Source organism: Megalobrama amblycephala, linkage group LG1, assembly GCF_018812025.1.
Source record: "Megalobrama amblycephala isolate DHTTF-2021 linkage group LG1, ASM1881202v1, whole genome shotgun sequence".
NCBI lineage: Eukaryota > Metazoa > Chordata > Actinopteri > Cypriniformes > Xenocyprididae > Megalobrama > Megalobrama amblycephala.
This window is the reverse complement of record NC_063044.1, coordinates 23,651,771-23,668,509: the sequence shown is the minus strand read 5'-3', so window position 1 is coordinate 23,668,509 and position 16,739 is coordinate 23,651,771. Positions and strand designations below refer to the sequence as shown.

The following is a 16,739-nucleotide window of genomic DNA, read 5'->3' as shown; positions in this document are numbered from 1 at the left end:
GTTAAAGTTAGTGTCATAAATATTACAAATTATTTAAGCTACACACACTCTCTGTCTCTTCCTCTCTCTGCCAGTCATCTAAGTTTTTTCTTTTTAACCATCAGCTGGCTCTAACCAGTTTTTTTTTTACTTGACGCACTGTCTGACACTTTTTGCTGTATTTCATAAAATATAAAGGTAGTAGTGGTATAAATAATATTACAAATTAAGCTACACACACACAAACACTCTCTCTCTCCCTCTTATGATCAGTGATACAGAATAATGAGTGATACAGAGAATAATTCAGCTGACACTGAACCACCTGTCAGAGTTTGCTTAACCTTGCAGGACAGTGAGGGTCAAATCAGTGAAAACAGTGGCAGTAGCACCCACATTTCCCCCACTGAGGCCAATATTGCATCTGGTGATGGAGGTCCTCCTCCACCAAAGACCAAGAGGACTTCTACAGTTTGGGACTCTTTCACTGTTTCTGAAAATGATCCCTCCAAAGCCATTTGCAAGCTTTGCAAGTCAAAGCTAAGCAGAGGCAGAGATGCAAAACATTACAACACAACATCTCTACATAACCATCTGCTATATGTCCATCACATGAGAAAGCCCACTGTATCAGCCACCTCCTCTCCTCTTCCTTCTCAGGTCACTGGTGTTCAGCTGGGTGCTGCTAATGGCTCACATTTATCTTCCTCTTCAGCAATACTCACTGCATTTGCAGCAAAGCAGCCATTCTCAGCAAACCATCCCCGGTCAAAACAAATTACAGAGATGATTAGTAAAATGATCTGCACTGATCTTGAACCTTTCTCTGTGGTGGAGAGGAGAGGTTTCAAGCAACTTGTTGGCTTTTTAGAGCCCAAGTATAAGATCTCATCGAGGCACTATTTCAGTCGAACTGTAGTGCCTGAGCTGTATGAGGCAATGAGAGGGGAGTTGGTCCAGTCACTTAAGGCAGCTGAAGGAGGTGTCATCAACCTCACTACAGATCTCTGGACCAGCAATCACAATGCACATGCATATCTCTGTCTTACTGGGCACTGGTGTGAACGTGTAGGGGAAGCTTCAGTACAGAGGAAAGCAGGGCTGCTAAATGTTGGTGTGCTGGACATTGAGCACACATCAAACAACATTCTGTGCTGCCTTAAGGAAAAGATGAGAGAGTGGGAAGAGTCTGTTGGTCAGTCTGTCACAATATGGTTTGTTGTTTCAGGTAATGCAGCCAACATGGTGAAAGCTTTGACTGAATATGGGCACATTCGTTGCGTGTCCCATAAGCTTCACTTGGTGGTGATCAAAGCACTGGAGAAGAATGGGGTTGTGACATCCCTTCTCTCCAAAGCCAGGAGCATATCTGGCCATGTTCATCGCTCAAGCAAAGCCAGCAACAGACTACATGAGCTGCAAACACAATTGAACCTCCCCCAGCACACGCTCATAACAGATATAAAAACAAAAAACACCTGCTGGTGGAGCAGCGCAGGGCTGTGCAGATTATGACACAGGAGTCTAACATGGGTAGAGCTCCAACAATCATCTATCCAAATGAGTGGGGGTTAGCATCAGACATGCTCACTGTTCTTAGTCCTTTTGAGGAGGTCACACGGGCACTCTCAAAACACAGCGCCTCCATCTTTGAGGTCCTCCCCCTCCTGCATGGCCTCTGCTTCATCATCAGGTCACTGCATGTGGGAAGTCTTGCAGCTGGTGAGGAATCTGAGGATGAATCTGATCAGTTCATGGCTGGTGATGATGATCAGGATGCCACAGTGGGGCTGGGCCAAGATGTTGCAGTTGAGTCCAGGGAAAAGTTAGGCACAGCAGCAAGGAAACTGGCAGCCAGTCTGAGAAAAGAATTAGAATGGCGTTTCGAACCAATTTTTGCAAACTCCACATTTCTGCTTGCCACTCTCCTTGACCCCAGATATAAGGTCAGCTGTTTTCCAAACAATGTTGATGTGGAGGCACTGAAGAGGACATTACTCCTCAGGATGGAGCTCTGTGACCCTGTGGCTACACCTGCAAGAAACACAGAAGAGATACCTGCCACCAGCAGCACTTCAGTCTTGTCTTTCCTGCAGAAAAAGAAATCGGCTGCCAATGAGGACACATTTACCATCAGGTGATATGGAGGCCTACCTGACAGATGGGGACATCAGCCTTACCGATGACCCAGTGAAATACTGGTCAGGCAAGCTTCAGTGCTGGCCCAATCTTGCACGCTTTGCACTGCAGTATCTCAGTTGTCCACCTACAAGTGTCCAGTCTGAGCGTGTTTTTAGCACAGCTGGAAATGTGGTCAGTCCACAGCGTGCAAACTTAGACCCTAGCCATGTGGAACAACTGGTCTTCATTAAAGTCAATGCAGATCTGAAAAACAGCGTCGGACTATTTGATCCGTAGAATACAGTCCCCCCGCTCTCTCTCTCTATCTCTCTCGCTCTCCCTCTTAATCACTCTCTCACACACACACACACACACACACACACACACACACACACACACACACACACACTCACACACACACACACACACACACACGCACACCTGGTGTGGAAATAAAAAAATAAAGAACCAAAAAAAAAAAAATCACACTGATCATAAAAAAATTAAATGTTAAAAAAGAAAGTTATGTTGTTCATTACATTTTACTTCATAATTGCACTGCATTGTTTTGTTTTCATTGTTGCAAAACTTGTTCTGTAATATAGTTCGTTTGCTATCGTGATCAAAACCATTGATCTGAAGCTCAATCCTGATGCTGTCCTGTAAATATTTTTCTAATCAGCAATAAATATAACAATTTCTGATCAACCCATATCAATTACATGCTTAAAATAACATACTGGTTAAAGCCCCGCCTATTTCAAGACAAGCTCCGCCTACTTCCGGGTTAGGCCCCACCCACTCCGAGTACAGATACAGATACAGATAATTCATATGGTTAACAGATACAGATACAGATACAGATAATGCTGTATTCGCTCATCCCTACTATTCAACCCATTTTTGAGCCACAACAAGACATTTCTGTCAGATTGTCAGGGAGCTCAATCTGAGAAAAGATCATGACAAATAACAAATAATAATAATAACAAAAAACAGAGTTTTAGTGTTACCTTCAGTGACACTAAAACTCTGTAAACTTGATTTTTTTTTTTCTCACAGTAATTTTCAACTATGCAAACACATTTGGATTGAAGCAGCAAACATTCAGTGTAAGAGTAAACAAATGACATAACATTATTTAATATTTGAATCACAGCTTATAGCCTATAGTGTTTTGACATCGACAACCCAAGTGCATTTTACCTCAAACTTGCGACTAGTTAACTTGCTACAGTAGCAATCGCTTCTCAGGTGGACATTAACACGCTGACAAAGTTATATTCAGAATTAAAAATATTTTTATACCACTTTTTAATGTGTGTTTGTGTAAAGGTGTTCACAAAATACCAACCTTTAGCGAACTTGCTTTCAAAGTCGAACACTCGTTCTCATGGAGACGCGGTGTGCACGGAGGGGAGGGGCTGTGTGTGTGTGTGCGCGCGCGCGCGCGCGAGTGTAGAGTGAGAGGCGCAGGGAAAGGAAATGCAGCTGAACGTTATTTGTTCTATGAAAGACATTGATAAAGACGAAAACTAAGGACATTTAACCTATAATTTTATTTTATTTTAGTTAGTTTTGCCAAACACACATTACAGTTTTAGTTAGTTATCGTTTTTGTAATGCCTCGTTTTTATTTTATTTCAGTTAACGACAATGTTTTTTCCCACCTAGTTTTCGTTAACGATTATAACCTTGGCGTGTACTCATACTGGTGCGCTTCCTCCCTGCACTGCGCAGACAGCTGGTGGTGCAGATGAAGACCATTGACAAGGTGGCAGCCTTCTGCATGCTGCTCATGCTTTTCATCTTCACATTCAGGTGCAGACCACACCCACACCCTCGTTCAACCAGTTAGAACCGAGCTTGTTGCACAGTGCCACCAACATTATAGCTAAACTTGACAGTTTGATTCATAAAACTGTACTACATGAATTAATTGATTTAAAAACTGTACAACATTAATAATTTTTTATTGAATGTAATTCTGGAATTATGCACTTAAATGATAATACATTTCATTTTATTTCACTGTCAATACAGCATTCTTGGAATGCATCTGTTTGGATGCAAATTCAGCATGAAGACGGAGGATGGAGACACCATTCCTGACAGGAAAACCTTTGATTCCCTGCTGTGGGCCATTGTCACTGTGTTTCAGGTCAGAACAGAAACTATGCTAGCTCTACATAGTAAGTTGTAAGTCCATTGTAGGTCCTTAATTACAATGAATAGAGTAGACATTTTTTCATACTCGGTCAAATGTAGTCAAGTGTGTTGTAAATAATTGATTATTTTTGTCAGGCAAACACACACAGAAAACACTGGTCTATTGCACATTTAAGTAATTAAATGTTTTTTCCCTTTACTCAGCCGTCCTCTGTCCTCTACTGTTTCTCAGACAAAATGCTTGCGTGTGTATTTCAGATTCTGACCCAGGAAGACTGAACGTGGTCCTCTATAATGGAATGGCCTCCACCTCCCCATGGGCGGCTCTTTACTTTGTGGCTCTGATGACTTTTGGGAATTATGTCCTCTTTAACCTGCTTGTGGCCATCTTAGTGGAGGGGTTTCAGGCAGAGGTATAAAAAAACCTTCTACAACTGTCTCAGTTACAGTATTAAGTTTGTCTTTCTTAAGCATGTGCATTATATATACAAATATGTAATTATACAAATATTATACAAATATAAATTCAATATTGAATAGAAATTGAATCTAAAATACAGTGTATGTTAACTCAATTTAAATCTACGGCTAAATATGTAGCTAATATGCAATGTGATCTCCCCTTGAAGAGGCTCAACCTGTGGCACACAAGTTGAACTACATTTACATAATTGGCTTCCTAAAGAGTTAGTTCACCCACATTTTTGGGTGAACTAACCCTTTAAGGATGCAGATTTTTGCACAAACTAAGTAGCTGCTTTCTCCAGATAGTCTGGGGAGTTGAACTGCATTGCTGATACGGTGCTGCAGTGTTTGGCCCATCTGTCATACTGGGGACTGTGTGAATTGTGAACTTGTTATTAGTAGGTGTAAACCTGCAAAGGCTAAAACAAACACCATCTTAACACACCCCGAACCGTTACTTTTTCTAATCTGGACTGGGATTTGTTTGTTTGTTTTTATAACAGCAAAAAAGTTATATTTTTGGCAAATGTAAAGGCCTGAACTGCATTAGTAAAACAAAAAGTGTGCAGGATATGTACATACAATCTATTGTAGAAAACAAAACTTGCAAATGTCTTCTTTCTTTTGTCAATGACAAAGCTCTTTATTGAGCATGCAGCTTGTGCATGACTATGTACTGCAGGTAAAGCAAATTAATGCTGGTCGCTATTCACTGCCACTATATTGCCATGTTTCTATTATTTTTTGTGAAAGATTTCTCATGAGCTCTTGGAGAAAAAACACTTTAAATTGACTTTTGAAAGGTGCTGCATGGTGTTGAAACTGAAACTGCAAAATGGAGTGAATAAAATGTCTATAAAAACTGCATTAAAGTGTCAGTGCTGGAAATATTCTATAATGATTTCCCACAATTGTATTACAAGCTGCATAATTACAGCTGCATCATGGTGTCATTTCTACAAGTTCAACCATCTTTCTAGCCAAGTACCTGGCAAATCAATTAGACGTTGAGACAAAATGGATTTTAATTGTGCAAAATCTGTTTTACAGAAAACGCATTTGCAAAATAAACAGTTAGTTAAATGGCAATTCATCACATTTAAACAAGCATCCATTTGAATCCCTATTTATTGATGTATTGAATCAAGACCATTAACATTCTTATCTACCCTAAACACTTTAAACTCCAGACAATTTAGAGCTGTAGTAATTAGCTGTAGTTCTTGTTCAATTTGCTGATGCCTCTCTCTTGTGTGTGACAGAGTTTCTGTCTCCGTCTCAGGAGAACTTTGGAAGCATATAAACCTAAGTGCTGTAAAGATCATGAGGACTGGTCCCTTTATCTGTTCTCGCCTCAGAACAAGTAAGCATTTGCCATCTCCTATCGTCTACTGACCAGTTTGTCCTTTCAAAGTTTCATGTTCACTTTTGTAACTGTTACATAATTCTGTCCTAGGTTTCGGATGATTTGTCAGAGGTTAATTTCTCACAAAATGTTTGATCATGTAGTTTTGGTATTCATCTTCTTAAACTGCATCACTATTGCTCTGGAAAGACCCACTATACAGCCACCTGTAAGTTTGCTTTAGTGAAATCTCATCCTTAATAGTCAATTTGAATTTAATATTTGAGATTTTCATGCTTATTGGATGTATGATACATTCTGTTTTTCATTTCAGGAGCGAATGTTTCTCAGTATATCCAATTATGTTTTCACTGTGATTTTCGTTGCTGAAATGACCGTGAAGGTATGATTTTGTTTTTTCTAATGTACAAAGAGTGTTCATTCCACAAAACAATCACATTGATGTGGTATGACTTGTGTTAAAGGTGGTGGCCCTTGGCTTCTGCTCCGGGAAGCACAGTTATCTGCAGAGCACCTGGAATGTTCTGGATGGGGTGCTGGTCTTTGTCTCTCTCATTGACATTCTGGTCTCTCTGGCTTCCACTGGTGGAAACCGAATCCTTGGCATCCTGAGGGTTCTTCGCCTGCTGAGAACTCTGCGGCCACTAAGGTGAGTCAGCGAAAGGTCCCAACGTGCCTGTCTGAGGCACGGTCAATCAATGAAATCCGCTATACAGGAAATAAACTGAAGGTCAGTTGTGTGGTTGCATTATCTCCCGAGCCTACACGCTAAAAGCCCCTTCTCACTTACCGATTCAACAAAAGTCTATTATCCTTGAATTTGTAGACCAAGCGGTGGTAAGACCAAGGTAAGACCAAGCGGTGGTTTATCAATCTTGAAGGTCACCCAGTCTATTGTACCATTACATAAATGTTACTGCAATCCAGACAGACTGAAATAGGTTGTGTCTTTGTTTTTCACTTAAATAGAGTGATTAGTCGTGCTCCTGGACTGAAGCTGGTGGTGGAAACGCTAATAACGTCCCTGAGGCCCACTGGGAACATTGTGCTGATCTGCTGTGCCTTCTTTATTGTCTTTGGCATTCTTGGAGTTCAGGTAATTGCCTCAACCACTACACAATACATGCTTTTCAACAAAAATATGAGGGTTTTTTTTAGATAACACAGCATTGATATTATCTATCACAACTCTTCAAAGGACAGTTTTACCATTGTGAAGGTGCTGACACCAAAAACATCACCAATATGGTCGAATGTAAAGATAAAGGTTACAAATGGATTCGGAGAAAGTACAACTTTGACAACTTGGGACAGGTAACTGTTATTCACTAGACATTATTCATTGGTTTGGACACATTGAATCATAATAAAGTGATTGGCTGAGTGAGGTCATGTTGCCTTTTCATTTTTATAGGACCTTCAGAAAGCATTTTCTGCTGTAATTTGTTTGAAATGATTCCCAGACTGTCATTATGAGCCCTGTTACTGCACTGAATAAATGATGGTTTAGCCGTTTACTGTTTCTCTTCCGTAGGCTCTCATGTCTCTGTTCGTGTTTTCCTGTAAGGACGGATGGGTCAATATAATGTATGACGGGTTGGACGCTGTCGGGGTGAACCAGCAGGTTTGCATCTGCTTTGCTCATTCTGGCCGGTGCTGTTTCCGTATTTGTAAATTCACATAACTTTTGTAATTTGTCATATGATGGATGTGTCCTCTCTCTACATGTCCTTCACACCTGCAGCCTGTGAGCAATCACAACCCCTGGATGCTCCTCTACTTCATCTCTTTCCTGCTGATCATCAGCTTTTTTGTGCTGAGTATGTTTGACGGAGTGGTGGTGGAGAACTTCCACAAGTGTCGTCAGGACCAGGAGGAAGAGGAGGCGCGTATGCGTGAGGAGAAGAGGCAGAAACTGCTGGAGAAAAAGCGCATAAGTAAGGAGAATTGCGGGTCTGGTCGGTAGTCTATTTTTCTGAGCACTGCCTGCTTCCAGAGCCTGAGAGAGAAAGCTAGAGAAAGATTTTTTTTTATTATTATTTTTTTAAAAACAAGCAGTCATAAGGCTGAGTACATTAAAAAAATGTGCACATTTTGGCACAAATTCGATGTCAGCCTTGGATTGTGATGGACTGCAGCATGTTCCTGCATGAGATGCAACACCAAATTCTGCATGACAAGCTAACAGGGGAAGTTTGCACAGTACATATGGGGTCAGCATCAAGGCCAAAGCAGCAGAGCGTCCTGCTATGAATATATAATAGAAGAGAGTTTTATTTAAATAGAAATTGTACAGTACTAATTAGATTTTACTTAACGTGTTAATTTAGTGTTCATTTTCCTTCCATCAGAGCAAATCAAGATTGTAATACCAAGTAGGGTGTAGAGTCAGCGCATCTCACTAAACCAAACTTACTGAGAACAAAGTGAGCAAGAAGCCATTCGCACATCCGTGCATGCAAAAGCGGTTTTCAAGGTTTACGACTTTGAAACTTGAAAAGATGCTTTTAATACTGTAGAAGCATTGCACAATATGCAGCGTAATGGCCAAAGATTTCAGTCTGTATGTATACTTGTATGTGAACGGCCACCAGGTCTACACTAATGTTCGTAAGTTTGGGGTCAGCAAGATTTTTCAAAAGAAGTCTTTTAGGCCCACCAAGGCTGCATTTATTTGATCAAAAACAGTAAAAACAATAATACTGTGAAATATTATTACACTTTGAAATAACTGTTTAACTAATATTTATTTTAGAGTACTGAACTCAAACATATGTAAAACGACATCAAGGAAAGTTACATCATATTATCCAGTTGAGAGATCCGAAACGGTTAGTTGGTTATGGTCTGTCTGTCTGTCTTTATCAGTTTGGCACACTGAGGGAACTATTAGTGTTGTCTGGTCCACTTCTGTGAGCATTAAGGACTCTGAGAAAGCAGGCCATGATTTTACGTGACTAAACCAATAAATGTGTAGAAGTGTTTTCTTGTTTAAGCACCATACCTGCCAGGGCAAAGCTTCCTGATAAATGATCTTTAGCATAAAAGCCAACAGTTTTATCTAGGTTTGTCACACTTGGCTCCTCTAGCCTTTACTGCAGTCAGGGGATTAATCGTGTATGTGAGTCCATAGCAGTTGAGTTTTATTTCTCTAGATCTATTCAAAGCCCATCAATGCATTAATCTGGGATAGATTGAAGGTCGTCTCACAAAACAGTGAGTTTAGAAGGACAGGAAAGAAAAGAAGGCAAATATTTGAATACATGGTGTTTCTTCAACTTTGGCCATGTGGACATTAAGAAAATAGTTTTGTAGAACACATTTGTCATAAATCGCAAGAGAATTGTGTTTTTTATCAAGCATTAAAGATGTCCACCGCATCTGAATCACGTATTGTGTAGGCATTCTTTGATGGAAATGACATTTTTAACATTTTTTTATTAAAATGGCATACTCATTTGAGTTTGCTAATTAAATGGCTAGCATTTTATGCATCCTAAACACAATGAAATGATATTTTCACACTTTTGCATAATTTGACACAATTTTAATGGAAAAATATTATGCTTACAAGTGAGATTTAGCTCAATGTTTCACTCAACTATACACTCAGTATTATTTCATCATTCTTTCATTCTTCCATACAATAAATCTTGCAATTGTTTATTTCACATTTGTTTAGATGATCATATTTGGTGATATAAATAACATCAAACCCCTGGGACACAAAGGTGCCTTGAAGTTGAAGAAACATCCCTATATACAACATATCCAAATAACATCTGTATCTGTCACATATCCAAATAACATCTGTAGATTCTCACATGGAATCTGCTTCCACAGAAAGCTCAGTGGATTGCCTCAAAATTGGAATATCGAAGTTGTACCACTCTTGAGCTCATTTATGAAATATTTAGGCTAATAAAGCGTCATTAAGAGTACAGTAAGTTCAACTCATTTTATATTCTGCAGAATACAGCAGATTTTCCCCAAATTCAGAGCAGAAAATGTGGGAAATATCCACAGATTCCATCTGGGCCTGACATTATCCCATCATATTGAAAAACAGGCTGTTTCTGTGTGCAACTGTAAAAGACTTTCAAGGTGGTCATGAGAGTCGTATCTGCTAGGAGAGATGCTCCATGTAATGGTTATGCTCTACCTGCATGTTGAACTCTATCAGATATTCAGTAGCTCAATGGCTTCTCTCTTGGCATATGATATTTACCTGTAAACATGCTTTTATGGCAGACTCAGAAAGATGGATTCAAACTCAAATCAATTTTGTGGTTGCTGTCATGTCCAATATATCACACACAGTTCAACTAATCGATAAACAGTCACCTCTAAGCTCTCCTTGGTAAACACTCAATATGTCCCCATCACCTGAGCTACTCGCAGAAGTCCTTTCATATGTTCTCCCACACACTGCCATGTTTACAACGGCATGTTCACCAAAGCAGCATGCTTGAAATCCACGAAGGCACAAGTGCTGCATGAGAGGACTGTTAATGGATAGTATCTCAATAATAGCATAGTGATGGCAAGATAAAGTACTGGTCCTCTCTGCAGCAGTCGTCCCCTTATACCCAGTGCCTTTTGCCTCTGCATCAGTGATTTGGTTTATCTGCATTTACCCTGCACTGACTCTTCTGTGCTGTCTGTCTGTCTGTCTGATTGTATCAACAGAGGCCCAGCAGAGACTGTACTATGCAGATTACTCTCCAGCCCGGCTCTACATCCACACACTGTGTACCAACCACTACCTGGACCTCTTCATTACTGGCATCATCTGCATCAATGTAGTCACTATGTCCATTCGAGCATTTCAATCAGCCACCTGTGAGTCTGTGAACTACCATTGCATGAAGTTACATTTTATCATTGAAACCAAAAGTAACTTATTTTTGTGAAATGTTCTGCTTGGAAAGCATTTGTGCTCTTTCATTAAAATAAATGGCACCTATTTTTATATAAACGCAAAGGCATTTGTGCATTATTAAATGTGTTTTAAGTGTCCATATGCTGCTTTACTATAAATTGTACTACATGTAAAACTGGTGAAATAATTTCTCCTATCTTCCACAGTACCTTGAAGAGGCATTGAAATACTGTAACTACGTCTTTACCGTCATCTTCATAATTGAGGCTTTGCTCAAACTTGTCGCATTTGGTTTTCGGAGAATCTTCAACGACAGGTATTGTTGCCTAAATGACTCTAATGTGAACAGAATATAATGTGAATACCCTGTACATAAGTTTAACAATGGATGCATGAATGCAAATCTGTATTGTACTAAAGAAGTTTCTGGAAGTTAAATCAGTATTCTGAAGGGCTTATTAGGGTGCACCTCAAATGGTATACTTACTATATACATACTTTCTGTAAGTTGTAAGTGCTTAACCCGATAAAGTTAATTAAAGACTCTATCAGCTTCGTGAGATCATGATCCCTGTTGTTTATCAATAATCCCACATTAGCACATGTACAGGTGCAATCAACCATATGTTGTTGTATTTGCAATATGCTTATAAATCTGTGTGTGGTTTGTTTGCTCAGCTTGCTTAATGTTCAGACACCGATTAGCTAAATTACACTCTTTGCTGGATGTAGTATTTTAATTGTATGATGCTTTAATGTGCTGGCAGATGGAACCAGCTGGATCTAGCCATAGTCCTGCTCTCTATCATGGGCATCACACTGGAGGAGGATCAAGATGAATGCAGCGCTGCCAATCAACCCCACCATCATCCTGCATTATGAGGGTGCTGAGAATAGCTAGAGGTACTGCAGGTTTTTTTTAGCTTCTTTTTATTTTTTTCCCCCAAACCATACAAAATGTATTTAGTGTGGTCCTATTACAAATGGATGTGTTTTTGGATATGGGTTTCTCTGTGCTTCTTGCCCAACAGTAACTGAAGCTTTTGAAGATGGCTACAGGCATGAGAGCCCTGCTTTACACAGTAATGCAAGCTTTACCACAGGTACCTAATGTTATGTGTTTTTATATTCATTCATTCCTTCATTTATTTGTTTATTCATCAATTAATTCATTAATATGTAAATGTGTTATTTTTATAAAAAATATTTTATAGCATTTTTTCTTTTCTTTTTTGGTTTATGATATTATTTAACATGGCCAGATACATTAGGTTATACCAATGTGCTTTTAAAACAATATTTTTAATATGTTGTATTATAAATATTATGTATTATATATTTTAATATTATATATGTGTCAATAACGTGAGGGGTAATTTTTTGTCTAAAAGCCTTAATAATAATAAAAAACAAAGATATGACATCCAGAGTGTGTAAGGTAGTACAACTAGATCTCTTTTATTGAATCCAAAAGGTTTTAATTATATTTTGTTACATATAAAGGTATTTTAAAGTTTTTGTGCACACGGTTTAACCATCCAAAGGCCAATACAGTCATTTCATTTGTGATTAAAATATCTTAAAATGTAATAAATGTATATGTTTTTTATTCTGGCATGTTTTTATAACATCATATATCAACATAGTGCAACATGGTATTAAAATTATTATGTGTAGAAGTCGTTGCTTTGTTATGAGAAAGAATGTCCAGAAAAATTTATTTCATTGATGTCATTCGGAGCAACCAATATAAAGGGAACATTTTGGATCAAGTTCATGCGGTCAATATCATGTGACAGGACGTGACATCATTCTGTCACCTGCAAAGGACCACATGATTGTGAAGCAAAGTAACTAACTCTCTCTTAACTAATAGAAAAATTCATGTTTTCACTTGCTCATACACATGTCCTGAAACATCAGGTCATTTGGTTCAACCGCTATAAAACATGGAAAATGTTGCACTAAATATAAAAGGTTTGATTGTCCTTTTGCTTGCTAGCTAGATATCAGTCTGTTAGCATTGTCTGAAAATATCGTCATTCGGTTTAACCAAAAGTGTCATTCGGTAAAACCGAATTTTTTGTTAAAACAAATTACTTTTTTGGTGACAAATTTTGCCAATCTTGCAAAAAAAAAATTACAAAAGCAGTGTTAATTGATTATTAAAAAAACAATTAATTTTGAAGTTTTATTCAGTGTCAACAATGAAATTATATCTCCATGTTTTTTTACACTTTTAAAAACCATATTCGTCAAAGACCCATATATATTGTAATTCAAATACATACAGTTTATATTAGAGGCAAAATATTTTTGCAGTGCATACAGTATGCCGTTGCGTGTATGTGTGGATGTTTGCTTTAGAGAGATGTAGATGTACTGCACAATTGCATTTGTTTGTGTCTTTCTGTGGATATGTAAGACATGGGGGAGGACAGAGAAAAAGTTGGAGATAAAGTATCTATAACACAATGCTACTCCCCATGATTGATTGTTTAATAACATACTGTGATAATCCGCTTTCTCTCTTTAGGTGGGAAATCTGGGCTTGCTGTTTATGCTCCTCTTCTTCATTTATGCGGCAATTGGCGTGGAGCTTTTTGGGAAACTAGGTCAGTGCTGCAATCCTGCTCACTGTTCATACTGAGCTCTCCATTTCACAGTTTTAGCGGCTTTGCTCTACCTTAGCTGCCACTCTCATTTAGGTCGGAAATGCTTCAATTTGGTCCCCATGGGCATGCTTCTCTCACAGTTTTAGAGCTCTTTTTAGTCTACAGTACTGTCATATTGGAAGAAGAACCTAAATTAGCGCTGTTGATCTTTGGAGCTTGCTCCTGCAATGGTAGCATATTTATGAGATAGCCTCTAGGCTCAAAGAGACATTTCTATGCTACTTATATCCCCTTGAGAGGCCTCTGGAACACAAATGACAGGATTATGCTTTCTCTTAAAGGGCAAGCACTCTAATTACTTTCATTAGCCTTCAACTTTAAAATCATTGCTAATTATTGTGTCAGACGTGTCTGGGGGTAACGGCTCATTTGCTTCTTTAATGATAATACCGAGGACTCTGTCAGGTTATCTTCACTTTTAGCAACACATTCAGTGATAATCTGGGAGTCTAGCTGTGCTTTTTGTGTGTAAGATGTTTAAAAGTACTTGACGCTTGTTAAACTTTTGACTACCAATATTTTCATCTAGAATGCACTGACAAAACCCCATGTGAAGGACTAAGTCGATATTCTACGTTTGAGAACTTTGGATTTGCCCTTTTAACGTTATTCAGAGTATGGACGGGGGACAACTAGAATGGCATAATGAAGGTACTATAACGCAGAAGAGTTTTTCATTGTTCTTCTGTAACTGTATTGAGAGAGTTTCACAGGTGCAGGTTTAGTCATTAACATGTTGCATATGTGCAGGACACTCTGCGAGAGTGCGATCAAGCAGAGAATAAGAACTGCGTCCCCTATCTGCCTCTGGTCTCCCCCATCTACTTCGTCACCTTTGTGCTGATGGCTCAGTTTGTGATGGTTAACGTGGTGGTGGCTGTATTGATGAAACACCTGGAGGAGCGCAAAAAAGAACGCTAAAGAACATGCAGAAATGGACGCTGAGATTGAGACGAAGATGAAAATGGCTCAGCGTCTCAGCAGGGAGTTCTTCAGAACCTGAAGGCAGGGCAACTTATGTTGGACCACGCCCAGATTCACCCAGACAGGTATACATGCCCTGGTTTGCCTGAATTACTCATGAACAAACATGTATTTATGTAATTGTATAATGAGGGGTTTTCAAACTGGGGAACCCCAGGGGGCTGCAAGAGAGTGCTGGGGGTACGTGTAAATAAATATAATACTAAATGTATTTTTAGGGCTGTCAAAGTTAACATTTAGCATGATTACATGTTCACGCTGTCCTGTGTTTATTCTTTCAGGAGGCAATCAAAAATGATTCCATCGACGTGCAAAGTTTCGACTCCAAGGACAATCTTGAAAGACAGGCAGGGATAACCACAGGCTTCAAGCTGCATGTTCCTCGGATCGGTGGCCCCAGCATCCCTCAGGCGTCACCCTTGCTTCCCCACATGGACAATTACCCAGTGTCCGCACCTTCCAGCAGTCCCATAGCCAGCACAATATCCATTCTCGACCTCCCAGCCTGGCCAGCAGCAGCACCAGCCCCAGTGGCTCCATGTTTGACTCCGCTGATCCGACCGATGAGGAGGTCCGCCATGTAGCGTCTGGATAGATCCGGCGTAGTCAATCAACTTTGGAATTTTCAGAACGCTTTTAGCATGCTGGACTGTGTTGTAAATCTCACCGGCTCCGGCCGGTCCAGAAGAACAGACACTTTGACACGTTTGTTACTCTGTCAGAAATTGAACAGAGGGCCCCATTTCCTAGCTCTTGGGACATCAAAGGGCCCCTCATGTGGACTAAGTGCCAGATCACATTCCAATACACACACACACAAAAAAGCACACAAAAATGCATTGAAGACTGTTTGTGTAAAATATAATTATGCCAAAATGTACCCGTCTTGTATGTCAAGTGCATGTATGTTTCCTAGTGTTTAGGCTTAGTTTAAATGATTGTAGGTGTGTTAGTGTCATTTCTAATGATAAATTTGTCTGTAAACCATAACTTCTTTTACATGCTTTTCTTGTCTTAATTCGTTTAAACTGATTTCTGTGCTGGCTTTTAAAGGATTAACTGTTGTAATTTGCCATCCTTTGATCATCTCTCTTTTCCTGTCTTTACTTCCGCTTCTGTATATATGTATCTACCCTGTGTATAGCCGTATAACTTTTGTATTATTAATTTTACATATTAAATACATTATATCCATGCTTTTTGTTCTTTTGCTCATTCAACAAAAACCAGGTCACTTTAACGTTTCGATTCTAACACAATCACTTTAGGTTTGATGCTATCATAGGAACTTATCCTCGTGGCCAGAGGATAACATTTCCGTTATAATAGTCTGTGGAAAACTTACCGGTTTGCTGGACAAACTGATAGTTTCTCTAAATAAATATTAAACCAGAACTAATCATATATGTAATTGATTATAATTTGTTGTAATTAATTCACAATATATGTTTAATTCCCCCCTGGGGCGGTATGTGCATCATAATTAATCATAAAGCTTTATGATTTATTATATTCATATATCTAACCCATAAATTGATTAATAACTGTACAAATTCACTACAGCCACATCAACAGTACAGCGCGGCTGTGGGCAGGGGTCCAGGCAGAAGCACGGAGTCACTCCCTCTCTCCTTACGCCACCTCAGGGACGCCGCTTCCCATGCTCATGAAGAACTGCAGCAGTGCTGCCGACTTAGGCGAGTTAAGCATCAAAGACCCGAAGAAGTGCTTCAGTGTGGACACTAAGGGTTTTCTGGAAAAACCCCACGGTACCGATGACCATCGCAGGCACTCAATTGAGATTTGCTCTTCAGTAGATGATGGGCTGTTTGGTCAAGAACTCAGCGAAAAGAGGCACGTTCCTACGCGCAGACAGTCGTTGCACATTCCCCGGAAGAAAAAGATGAGCCCTCTGTAGCGCCCCCTTCCTCTAACTGGGAATTTTATGGGTGATGCCCTGGTTCTTTAACCCCTTAACCAGCGCCCCCCTTTTTGAGCATTTATATGAAAATGCACTATCCAAACTTTAATGTTTATAATTCAAGAATGCTTTGGAATACATTGGTAACATTGGTCTTGTTTTAAAGAAGACTCAGTA

The 16,739-nt window shown here is 39.4% G+C and overlaps 1 pseudogene; it reads left to right on the top strand.

Moving 5' to 3' along the window:
- Nucleotides 1-3,802: 3,802 nt before the first annotated feature.
- Nucleotides 3,803-15,993, top strand: LOC125249187 (annotated as a pseudogene).
- Nucleotides 15,994-16,739: the final 746 nt, after the last annotated feature.